This window comes from Loxodonta africana, unplaced genomic scaffold, assembly GCF_030014295.1.
Source record: "Loxodonta africana isolate mLoxAfr1 unplaced genomic scaffold, mLoxAfr1.hap2 scaffold_902, whole genome shotgun sequence".
In the NCBI taxonomy this organism is placed as follows: domain Eukaryota; kingdom Metazoa; phylum Chordata; class Mammalia; order Proboscidea; family Elephantidae; genus Loxodonta; species Loxodonta africana.
Window position 1 is genome coordinate 12501 of NW_026975650.1, and position 9876 is coordinate 22376.

Genomic DNA, 9876 nt, shown 5'->3' on the forward strand with positions numbered 1-9876 from the left:
TGTCTCTGCCTCTGCCTCTGCCTCTGCCTCTGCCTCTGCCTCTGCCTCTGCCTCTGCCTCTGCCTCTGCCTCTGCCTCTGCCTCTGCCTCTGCCTCTGCCTCTGTCTCTGTCTCTGCCTGTCTCTGTCTCTGCCTGTCTCTGTCTCTGCCTCTGTCTCTGTCCCTGCCTGTCTCTGTCTCTGCCTCTGCCTCTGTCTGTCTCTGCCTGTCTCTGTCTCTGTCTCTGCCTCTGCGTCTGTCTCTGCCTCTGTCTCTGTCTCTGTCTCCGCCTCTGTCTCTACCTCTGTCTCTGCTTCTGTCTCTGCCTGTCTCTGTCTCTGCCTCTGCCTCTGCCTCTGCCTCTGTCTCTGTCTCTGTCTCTGCCTGTCTCTGTCTCTGCCTCTGTCTCTGTCTCTGTCCCTGCCTGTCTCTGTCTCTGCCTCTGCCTCTGTCTGTCTCTGCCTGTCTCTGTCTCTGTCTCTGCCTCTGCCTCTGCGTCTGTCTCTGCCTCTGTCTCTGTCTCCGCCTCTGTCTCCACCTCTGTCTCTGCTTCTGTCTCTGCCTGTCTCTGTCTCTGCCTCTGCCTCTGTCTGTCTCTGCCTCTGCGTCTGTCTCTGTCTCTGTCTCTGCCTCTGTCTCTGTCTCCGCCTCTGTCTCTACCTCTGTCTCTGCCTCTGCTTCTGTCTCTGCCTGTCTCTGTCTCTGCCTCTGTCTCTGTCTCCGCCTCTGTCTCTACCTCTGTCTCTGCCTCTGCTTCTGTCTCTGCCTGTCTCTGTCTCTGCCTCTGTCTCTGTCTCTCTCTGCCTCTGCCTCTGCGTCCGAGCGTAGCGGGCCCGCTTCGGGATACCGCGCGGGCGCGTGGCCGGCGGGCGCGCGAGTCGTGCGGTCGACCCTACGTAGTTCGGGCGCGCGCCCCCGTGTCTCGCGTGCGACGCGTCCTCCGGGGTCGCGTGCGTGCGTGCGTGCGTGCGTGCGGGCGGGCGGGCGGACGCGGGTGCGTCGCGGTCACCGTCCGTGCGCGTGCGCCGTCTCGAGCGCGTCCCACTTTGGGGGGACGGCGGGCGCGCGGGGGCGCCGCGGGCGTGTGGCCGTGCCGCGCCTTCCGCGTGGGCGTCCCCCCGCGCCGCGCGGGAGGCGCCCGTTCGTTCGCGTCTCCCGCCCGCGGTTCCGGTGCGCCGTCTCTCCGTCCTCGCGCGTCGCCGGGCGTGCGTCCGAGCCCGCGTGCCGCCTGCCCGTGGGTGCCGCGTGTACGGGGCCGCGTCCGCGCCCGCGTCCCCGAGCGTCAAGTGCAGGCCGCGCGCGCCTAGTGGAGCGTGCCCGCCCGCTCCGTGTATCGTGTGCGCGGGGGCGACGCGCGTTCCCGCGTGTTCCGCCTGCCTGCGTCTACCTCCGCGTCTCCCGAGCGTCCCGTGCGTGCGTCTGCTGTGCGCGTGCGTCTCCGCGTTTCCGCGTGCCCCGGGCGTGCGTCCGTGTCGCCGGAGGGCGCCGCCGCCGCCGCCGCCGCTGCGTGCGCGTACGTGTCCGCGCGGGTGCGCGCGTGGCCTCTCCGGTGCGCGCGCGCGCGCGCGGCCCCGTCCGTCCGAGTGCGGCGCGCCCTCTTCGGGATGCCGCGCGGGCGCGCGGCCGGGCGTACGTACCTCGTGCCCGTGCCCCCGTCTCGCGCGCGACGCGTCTATCGCGTCGCGCGTGTGTGGCGGGGGCGCCGTGTCCTCCGAAGCGCTGCGGCGCGGCCGTCCGCCCCGTCGCGCCCCTCCCTCCGTCCGCGCGGGTGGGCGTCCCGCTTCGGGGGGGGGCGGCGGGGGTTGGCCGCGGGCGGGCTTCTGTTGGGGGGATCCACGGGCGTGTGCCCCTGAGGCGTACCTTCCCGTGTTTCGGCCGCGCCGTCCGTGCGAGTCGCCGTGCGTCCGGGCCCCCGTGCGCGTGCGCGAGCGGACCGTGTCCGTGGGTGCCGCGCGTCCGCGTTCCCGCGTGTTCTGCCTGCCCGCGCCTACCTCTGTGTCTCCCGGGCGTCCCGGGGTTGTGTCTGCTGCGCGCGCGCGCGCGCCCCCTCGCGTCCATCTCCGTGTTTCCGTGTGCTCCGTGGGCCCGTCCGTGTCTCCGGAGGGCACCCTGCGGTGCGGGCGCACGCGCGCGCGGGCGCGTTCCCGTCCTTCCGTCCGTCCGTCCGTCCGTCCGTCCGTCCTCCTCCTCCTCCTCCTCCTCCTCCTCCTCCGCCCCCCACCGCCCACACCCCCGCCGCCCCCCGCCGCCCCCACCGCCTCCGCCGCCTCCAAACCTCTTCCCCGCCTGGCGGGTGGCAGCCGGCGGCCACGTCGGACTGGATCCGGATATCGCCAGCGTGGGGCCCACGGCAAGGGCGCAGGCGGGGTGGGGTTGGGGGTGCGTGGTGGGCGGTGGGGGGGGTGGCGCCAGCGGTCCTCGGCGGCGGCGGGCCTAGCGCCGCCGGCACGTGCCCCTCCGGTTTCAGTCGGGACCGCCTCCGTGACGTCGAGGAGAGCTTCTCCACCCGTCCGTCCGAGGGCGCGGGGGTTCGGCGGACCGAGGGTGCCGTCGTCCCTCGACGACCGCCTTCGGGTCGCGCGCACACACACGCTCGGAGGCGCCCCGTCTCAACTGAAAGGAGTCGGCGGAGTAGAAACCGCGGCCCTCGAGACAGCTCCCTAACGCCGGGTGCGTGCGGCGGGGTGCTTTCTACACCCTACAGAAGGAAAACGCCTGTGGCCGGAGTTCTCGACGCCCGCCTTTCGACGCACCCTCTCGTCGCCTCGCTCCGTTTCCTAAGGCTCTCGTGACTCCTCCCGTTCTATTTCAGGGAGGCGCAGCTGAAGGGCTATCCGCTCCGCCCGTCCGTGAAGTTGGGCTTTCCCCCCGAAGGTGGCCGGAAGGGGGTGGGGGGGCGCGTGAGCCAAAGGATCTTGAAAACGCGGCGGCGGCGGTACCGCTTTCGGCTCTCGCCGATCCCACGCAGAGGCGGGGGCGCGGGCAGGTCCGCGCGCAGGTGCCCGTGCGAAGGTGCAGGCGCGTGCAGGCGCGGGCGCGCGCGCGCGCGCCCTCGGGCAGGTACGTAGAGGCGGGCGCCCGCGCGTGCACACCCCTAGGCGTACGCACGGGCACGGACGCGCCCGAGGGCGCGCGCGTACCGGCGCGGGCGCGCCCGTGTGGGCGCGCCCACGCCTACGCGCGTGTACCCGCGCGGGTACGCACGGGCAGGCACGTGCGTACCGCCCGCCCGCGCACGGGCGCGTGCACGCGCCTGCGTGTCCGTATCTGCAGCCACGGGCGTGAGCGCGTGGGCGCCTACCGTCCTTCTTCTACCTAACGCCGTCACCGGGCTGGCTCGGCGTCCAGGTATGCCTGTCTCCCCCTCCCCTCCAATCCCCTCCCCCTCCCCTCCCCCTCCCCTCCCCTCCCCTCCCCCTCCCCCTCCCGTCCCTCCCCCCTCCCCCTCCCGTCCCTCCCCCCTCCCCCGTCCCCCTCCCCCTCCCCTCCCCTCGTCTCCCCTCCCCTCCCCCTCCCCCTCCCCGTCCCTCCCCCCACCGCCTCCCCTCCCCCACCCCTCCCCCTCCCCTCCCCCTCGCCTCCCCTGCCCCCATCCCCCTCCCCTCCCCCACCCCTCCCGCCCACCCCCTCCCCCTCCCCCTCCCTCTGCCTGTCTCCTTCCTTTTCTGAAACCGGGTTTTCCTCTTCGAGAGCCGTTCCGCCCCTCGGGCGAAACCAACTCGCCGCGTACCGGAGACCGAGTGCAAAGACGGAGCCCCGGCGGCGCGGCGGCGGCGGCGGCTCGGAGCTCGGCTGCCGACCGAGATCGTCGGCGGTTCGGATCCGCCGGCTCCTCCTTGGGAAGCCCGTGGGGCGGCTCGACTCTCTCCCCTAGGGCCGCTCCGAGTCCCGAGCCGCTCGACGGCACGCGACGGCAGCGGCGCCGCAGTCAGTTCTCTATCTAAACGGAAACGACGACGATGACGAACGTCAGTCTTCACCGCCACGCCCTACTCCCCACCCGAGCACCGTTCCAACTCGGGTGTTTCTCTCCCTGTGGCGGGGGTCCCCCCCGACTGAGAAAAAATAAACCGCCCCCCGAGGACGGCCCGCGTTCGGAGCCTCTTGGTAGTAGCGCGCCTTCACGGGACGACGGCACGCGCGCCCGTCACCCGCTTCCCGGAAAGCTCCCCCCGCAGAGAGTCGCGAACTCGGGCGAAGACGGAGGAGTCCGCGTACCCGTCGCCCAAGGTTCAGCCATCGTCCGATTGGAAACCGGTGCCTTCCCGGTCCCGCCTCCCCGTCGATCGACGCCTCCCGGGGGTGGGATGGCTTCCAGCCGAACCAGCCTACCGTACCCTTCCCCTCCTACGTACCTCGGGAGGTCGGCTCGGACAGGGAGGGGCCCGTCAGATGTCCAGTCCGCCGTGAGCTTTCCACGACGACGGTCGGCCGGTCGGCCGGTCGGTCGGTCGGTCGTCCCGGAACACCCCGGTCGGGTCCGCGCGCGCGCGGCACGGGCTTCACACACCTCGCTCCTCTGGCTTCCCGGGAGACGCTCGCGGCACGGCGACGCGTGCAACGCGGGAACGGCGACGCTGCCCTCGGCCTTACCGTCCCCCCCCTCCAGCCGAATACGGCCCCGGCCCTCACCGCGGGCCGAGTTGGGGGGCTGGGGGTCGGGCCGGGGGGGGGGATCGGCGGCGGCGGCCCTCGTCGGCAGGCGGCGCTAGCGCCGCCGGCGTGCGGCCTTACGGTTCCCGTTGCGATTCCCCTCGTGGGCGCGGAGAAAAGCCTCTCCATCCGGCCAAGGGGGCGCCCGTTCGGCGGACCGAGGGCGACGACGGGGGGCTGCCCGTCCGCCTGAGCGCGCGCCCGCTCCCGCAGGCACAGGCGCGCGCGGGCGCAGGCACAGGCGCACACGCTCAGACACGCGCTCACGCGCAGACGCGCACTCAAACCCATACAGACACGCACAGACGCACACACAGACGCACGCACAGACCCGCGCTCACGTGCGCAGGCGCCCCCACAGACGCAGGCGGGCACGCACACGGGCACGCCCGCAGACGCGCACGCGCACGCACGCAGTCACGCGCGCACACGCAGGCACACACGCCCGGACACGCGCGCACACGCCCCCGCAAAGACGCGCCCCCGCACAGACGCGCGCGCGCGCAGGCACGCACACCGGGACGCGCGCGCGAACGGACGCACGCACGCGCGCAGGCACGCGCGCACACGCACCAGGCCACCCGGAACGTTTGCCAACTCCCCGCCCACCTCAGCACCCCACCCCCCGGGCCCGAGGCGCGTGGTCCCCCACCGCCCCCACCCTCCGACCCCCCCACCGCCCCGCTCTCGGCCTCCCACCCCCCAACCCCCCTCGGGCACTCCACCCCCCACCCCCACGACTCACGCACACACGCCCGCCCGCCCGCCCGCCCGCCCGCCCGCCCGCATTCGGGAGCCGCCGGAGATCTCTCGATGCTCGAGACGCCGACTCACCCCTCTCCCTCCCCCCCCCCGCCCCGGAGACGCCACCTTCCCGAGTCCGCCCGCGAGCCCGGAGAGCACTCGCTCGGGCCGAGCCGCCCGAGGGCCTCTGGGCGGGCGTTCGCGGCTGGCCCGCCGCGCCTCCGCTGGACCTCACTAAGTCCGGCCTCGCTCCCGAGAGCCTCGAGGGCCTCCCTCGGTGAGATGTCTCCCCAGTCGGACCGGGGGGCCCAGAGCCGGTCCGTACCGGCTCTGGGAAGGCGTTCCCGGCCTCCCCCCCGCCCCCCGTTTGCCCGCCCGCGTCGCGGGAGGATGGAAAGCGATGAGGAAGAACGCTCTCGGTGGCGGCCGTGGTTTTCTTTTGCGACGCGGATGCCGGCAAACGCACGGCTCCCTCCCTCCCTCCCTCCCTCCTCCCTCCCTCCCTCCCGACGCAATTTGCCCGTTCAACCCGCCTCACGCGTACCGTTGGCTCGGCGACAGGGACGACGGCGGAAAACGTCTCCCGGTCTGCCTGCTGCGCCACGCGGGCACTCAAAGAACGAGGAGGAAAACTTCGGGGACTGGCGGTCTCATCCCGTCCCGTTTGTCGCGTCCGTCCAAAGGATACGGATCGGAGAACACCTGCCCGTCCGACGCTTGGGACGTGCTCTCTTCTCCCTCCCGCCCCCGGTGGACGCTCATCCCCTCGGGCGCCCCCCCCCGTTCGGCCCTTTCGGGGGCGAGCGCGCGCGCGCGCCCCATGACGCTCCCGAGAGGTTTCCCCGGCGGCCCGGGGGAGTCTGTCCCCTCTGCCACCCTCGAGCCCCGGCCGGGGCCCAGGTGGACCCGGTTCCACCCCCCCGCCGCCCTTCGCTCCGGTCGTCGGCCGTCACCCGGCGGCCGCTTCGATACCGTCCCCCTCCGGAGCTCTGCGGCGCCGACGGGATGGGAAGCGGTCCCGGCGGGCGCGCGCTGGCCACGGCGGCCCGGGGCCTTCGCTCCGTCTCCTCGAGCCCGGCCTGGCTCCCGGCGTCCTCCCGGGGTCCTCCCGGGGTCCTCCCTCCCTCCCTCCCTCCCTCCCTCCCTCCCTCCCTCCCTCCCTCCCAGGGCCCCCCCCGAGTGGGACACGCCGGCTGGCCGGCATGGTGCTCCAGGGCTCCAGCGGGGTAGACGGGATCTTCCTGGCTGAGGGGCGAAATGGCCCGGCTGGGCCGGACCCCCTTGGATCGGAACTTTGGGAGATGGGGCCAAGGTGGTGGAATAGGCTGACGCTTCCGCCTAGCTCTCTTGACGACAAAGACCCGGAAACACAAGCGAACGAGTATGTCTGCGACGAGCGGGGAGTCCTGACCGTCGAAGGCGGGCTTAGACGACGCACTGAGGGGCAGCGGCAGGAAGAGACCTTTCAGGGGCAGAGAGGGTTTACCGGCCCTGCCCCGCGGGGAGCCCTCAGGCACCATTCCCAGAGCGGCTGCTGCAGTGGGCTGGTACCGTCGTTCCACTGCTGTTCCGTCAGGGAGAAGCAGCCAGCCACACAGCCTGCTCACACCTCCGGAACCTGAGGAGGGCCCGGCCGGGCGGATCCCCTTGGCCCAACCGACCCCGCGCTGTGGCCGGCCCCACCGTCTTCCGGCCGCCCCGCGCCGAGAAACGTGTTCGGCGGCGGCGCTGGGAGGCGGGGGAGGGGGGCGGGGGGGGGAGCCGGGACGGGGCCGGGCGTCCGGCCGCCCGGCGACGCGCCCTCGCCGGCCGCCGATCCGGATCCGTCCCGCTGCACTCCGCGCCGGTTGTCGGCCGCCACCTGGCGGCCGCTTTGATATCGTCTTCCCCCGGAGCTCCGGCGCCGGCGACACGCGCGGGAGGCGATGTGGCCGCGCTGGCCGAGGCGACGTTCCCGGACGCCGGCGGCGGCGTCGGCAGGATCGTCCTGGCCGAGGCGGGAAAGGGCCCGGCCGGGTGGATCCCCTTGGCCCAACCGACCCCGCGCCGTGGCCGGCCCCAACGCCTTCCGGCCGCCCCGCGCCGAGAAACGTGTTCGGCGGCGGCGCTGGGAGGCGGGGGAGGGGGGCGGGGGGGGAGCCGGGACGGGACCGGGTGTCCGGCCGCCCGGCGACGCGCCCTCGCCGGCCGCCGATCCGGATCCGTCCCGCTGTCGCCCGCGCCGGTTGTCGGCCGCCACCTGGCGGCCGCTTTGACATCGTTTTCCTCCGGAGCTCCGGCGCCGGCGACATGGGAGGCGCTGTGGCCGCGCTGGCCGAGGCGACGTCTCGGGACGCCGGCGGTGTCGGCGGGATCGTCCCGGCCACGGTGGGGCGCCGGCGCCAGAGCCACGTTCCGGAATTGGGCCCGCAGCTTCATGTGGCCGAGGCGGTGGCCGTCGCCGCCGCCGCCGCCGCCGCCGCCGCCGCCGCGCTCCCGGGTGCCGTGTTTTAGACGGCGCTGGACCGAACCGGGCCGCACCGAGACGGCGCAGGCAGAAGAACGGGACAAGGCACGCCCCGGCCGTTCGCGCGCCTTCCTTCGCGCGGCCCGGTCGTCACCGGGGCCTCCGGCGTAGGTCCGGGGTGGCCCGCGGAGGGCGCCCCGGGCCCGGGCGCGGTCCCGCGTGGGGTCCGGACCGTCGGAGAATTTTTTCAAAGTCCCGCTCCGGGGGTCCCCGGGCCGAGGTTGCCGCCCCCGGCCCGCCCCGGCCCGGCCACGGACCCGCGCGGGGCCCGGACCTTCGGAGGGGCCCCGCCGCCCGAGAATTTTTTCCAAGTCCCCCCTCCGAGGGTTCCCCGACCGGCCCGCGTTGGCCGCAGCGCAGGCGGCTGGCTCTGGGCGCCCGCGCGGCCCCGGCCAGCTCCGTCACCCCGTCCCGCGGGTCGACCAGAGGATCCCGGGAGCTCCGGGGGGGGGGGGCGGGGCGCTGGGGGCCATGGGGTCGCGCTACGGACCGATGGCCGGGCCGCAGTTCCGGGGGCTCGCCGTGGGGAGCGGGCCCCTCCCGCCGCGGGGCGTGGCTTTTCTCTCGCCCAAAACGGGCGATTTGGGCCACCAGATTGGTGCTGACACGCTCTCCTCGCTGGGTGACTCACGCTGAGCAGATGGGAAACCTGGACGGGTCCGTAGACGCCGGTCCACCGACGGCCCACGCCCTCCCCCGCTCCTCCCCGCTTGAGCCGCCCGCCTGGGGCCCGTGCGCCGGCTCTCGCGCGTCCAGATGTCCAGCCGCGGTGCCTCCCCCCGGTCTCCAGTGCCCGAGGGCGGCGTGGCACGGGCGCCGCGGGCCCTCTGACCCGCGTGCCCCTTGTCGCAGGCACCCGCGGTGGCCGCGGTGCTCGCCAGAGTGTGCCCCGCTCCCCCCCTCCCCCAGGCCCACGTGCCTCGCGTGTCAGGCGTTCTCCGTGTGCAGGGGTCCTCGCGGCCACCTTTCCGCAGCCGGGGCGGGCGAGGCAGAAAGCGGGTCCTCTCCGGGGCTGTCCTCGCCCGCCTCCTGGCAGCCCTGGCGGGGGGGTCTTCTCCTCCTCGCTTGTGCCTGGGCTGACCCGATCGATGTGGTGTTGTCGTGCTCTCCCGGGCCGGGTCCGAGCCGCGCCAAGACGAGGGACGGACATTCGTGGCGAATGGGACCGCTCTTCTCGCTCAGCGCGCGGGCCCCTCGCTCCTCCTCCCCGCCCGCCGGTGGTGCGCAGAGGGGCAGGGGCACGGAATCCGGCCCGACCTCGCTCATCTGCCCTCGTTCGCGGCCTCGCGGCCAGCGTCGGCGGTGGCGGGGTCCTGAGACCGAGCAGGACAGCCTCTGCTCGTGGCCCTGGTGTTCTGCCTCGCGTCGGGCCCTCCCCCGCCCCCCGCGGCGGGGGCCTCTCTGGTCAGGCGCACCCGCGCGCCCCACCCAGGTGGTGCCGGTGCGCCTCGAGTGGCCCTTTGGCGGTGCCCCTGGAACGCTCCAGGCCGTCCCTCAGGTGCCTGAGGCCGGGTGGCGGTGCCGTTTCCCCGTTCCCAGCCCACCCTTCCGGTCACCGCTCACGCGTGTGGGCGTGCGCCCCTCGAGCCGAGAGAAATAAAAAACAGGAGTGCGGCCGAGAGGGAGAGAAAGGATGTGGAGGAAAAAAAAAAAAAAAAAAGAAGGGGGGTCGAGCGGGGTAAGACCTTTAGAGCACGCACGCCTCGCGGGAGGGTGCCGTGCCTGATCCCGAGAAGGCGGGGGTGAGAGAGGGGTGCGCGCGTGCGTGCCCGCCCCGGTGCTTGCCGAGACCCGCGTGAGGCAAGCGAGAGCGGAAGGAGGAGGGCCCGCGTGTTGCTTCCGCCGGTGCCGAGGGAAGTCGCCCTTGCGAGGTGGGGGCCCAGGCTGCGTAGCCGCGGCTGGGCCCCGGCGGTCGGTTGTTAGGCTCTGTCGTACCTCCTCCCCCCCGCGGGCCGCCCTAGAGCGCGGACCCCTCTACAGAGGGAGACCGGGGG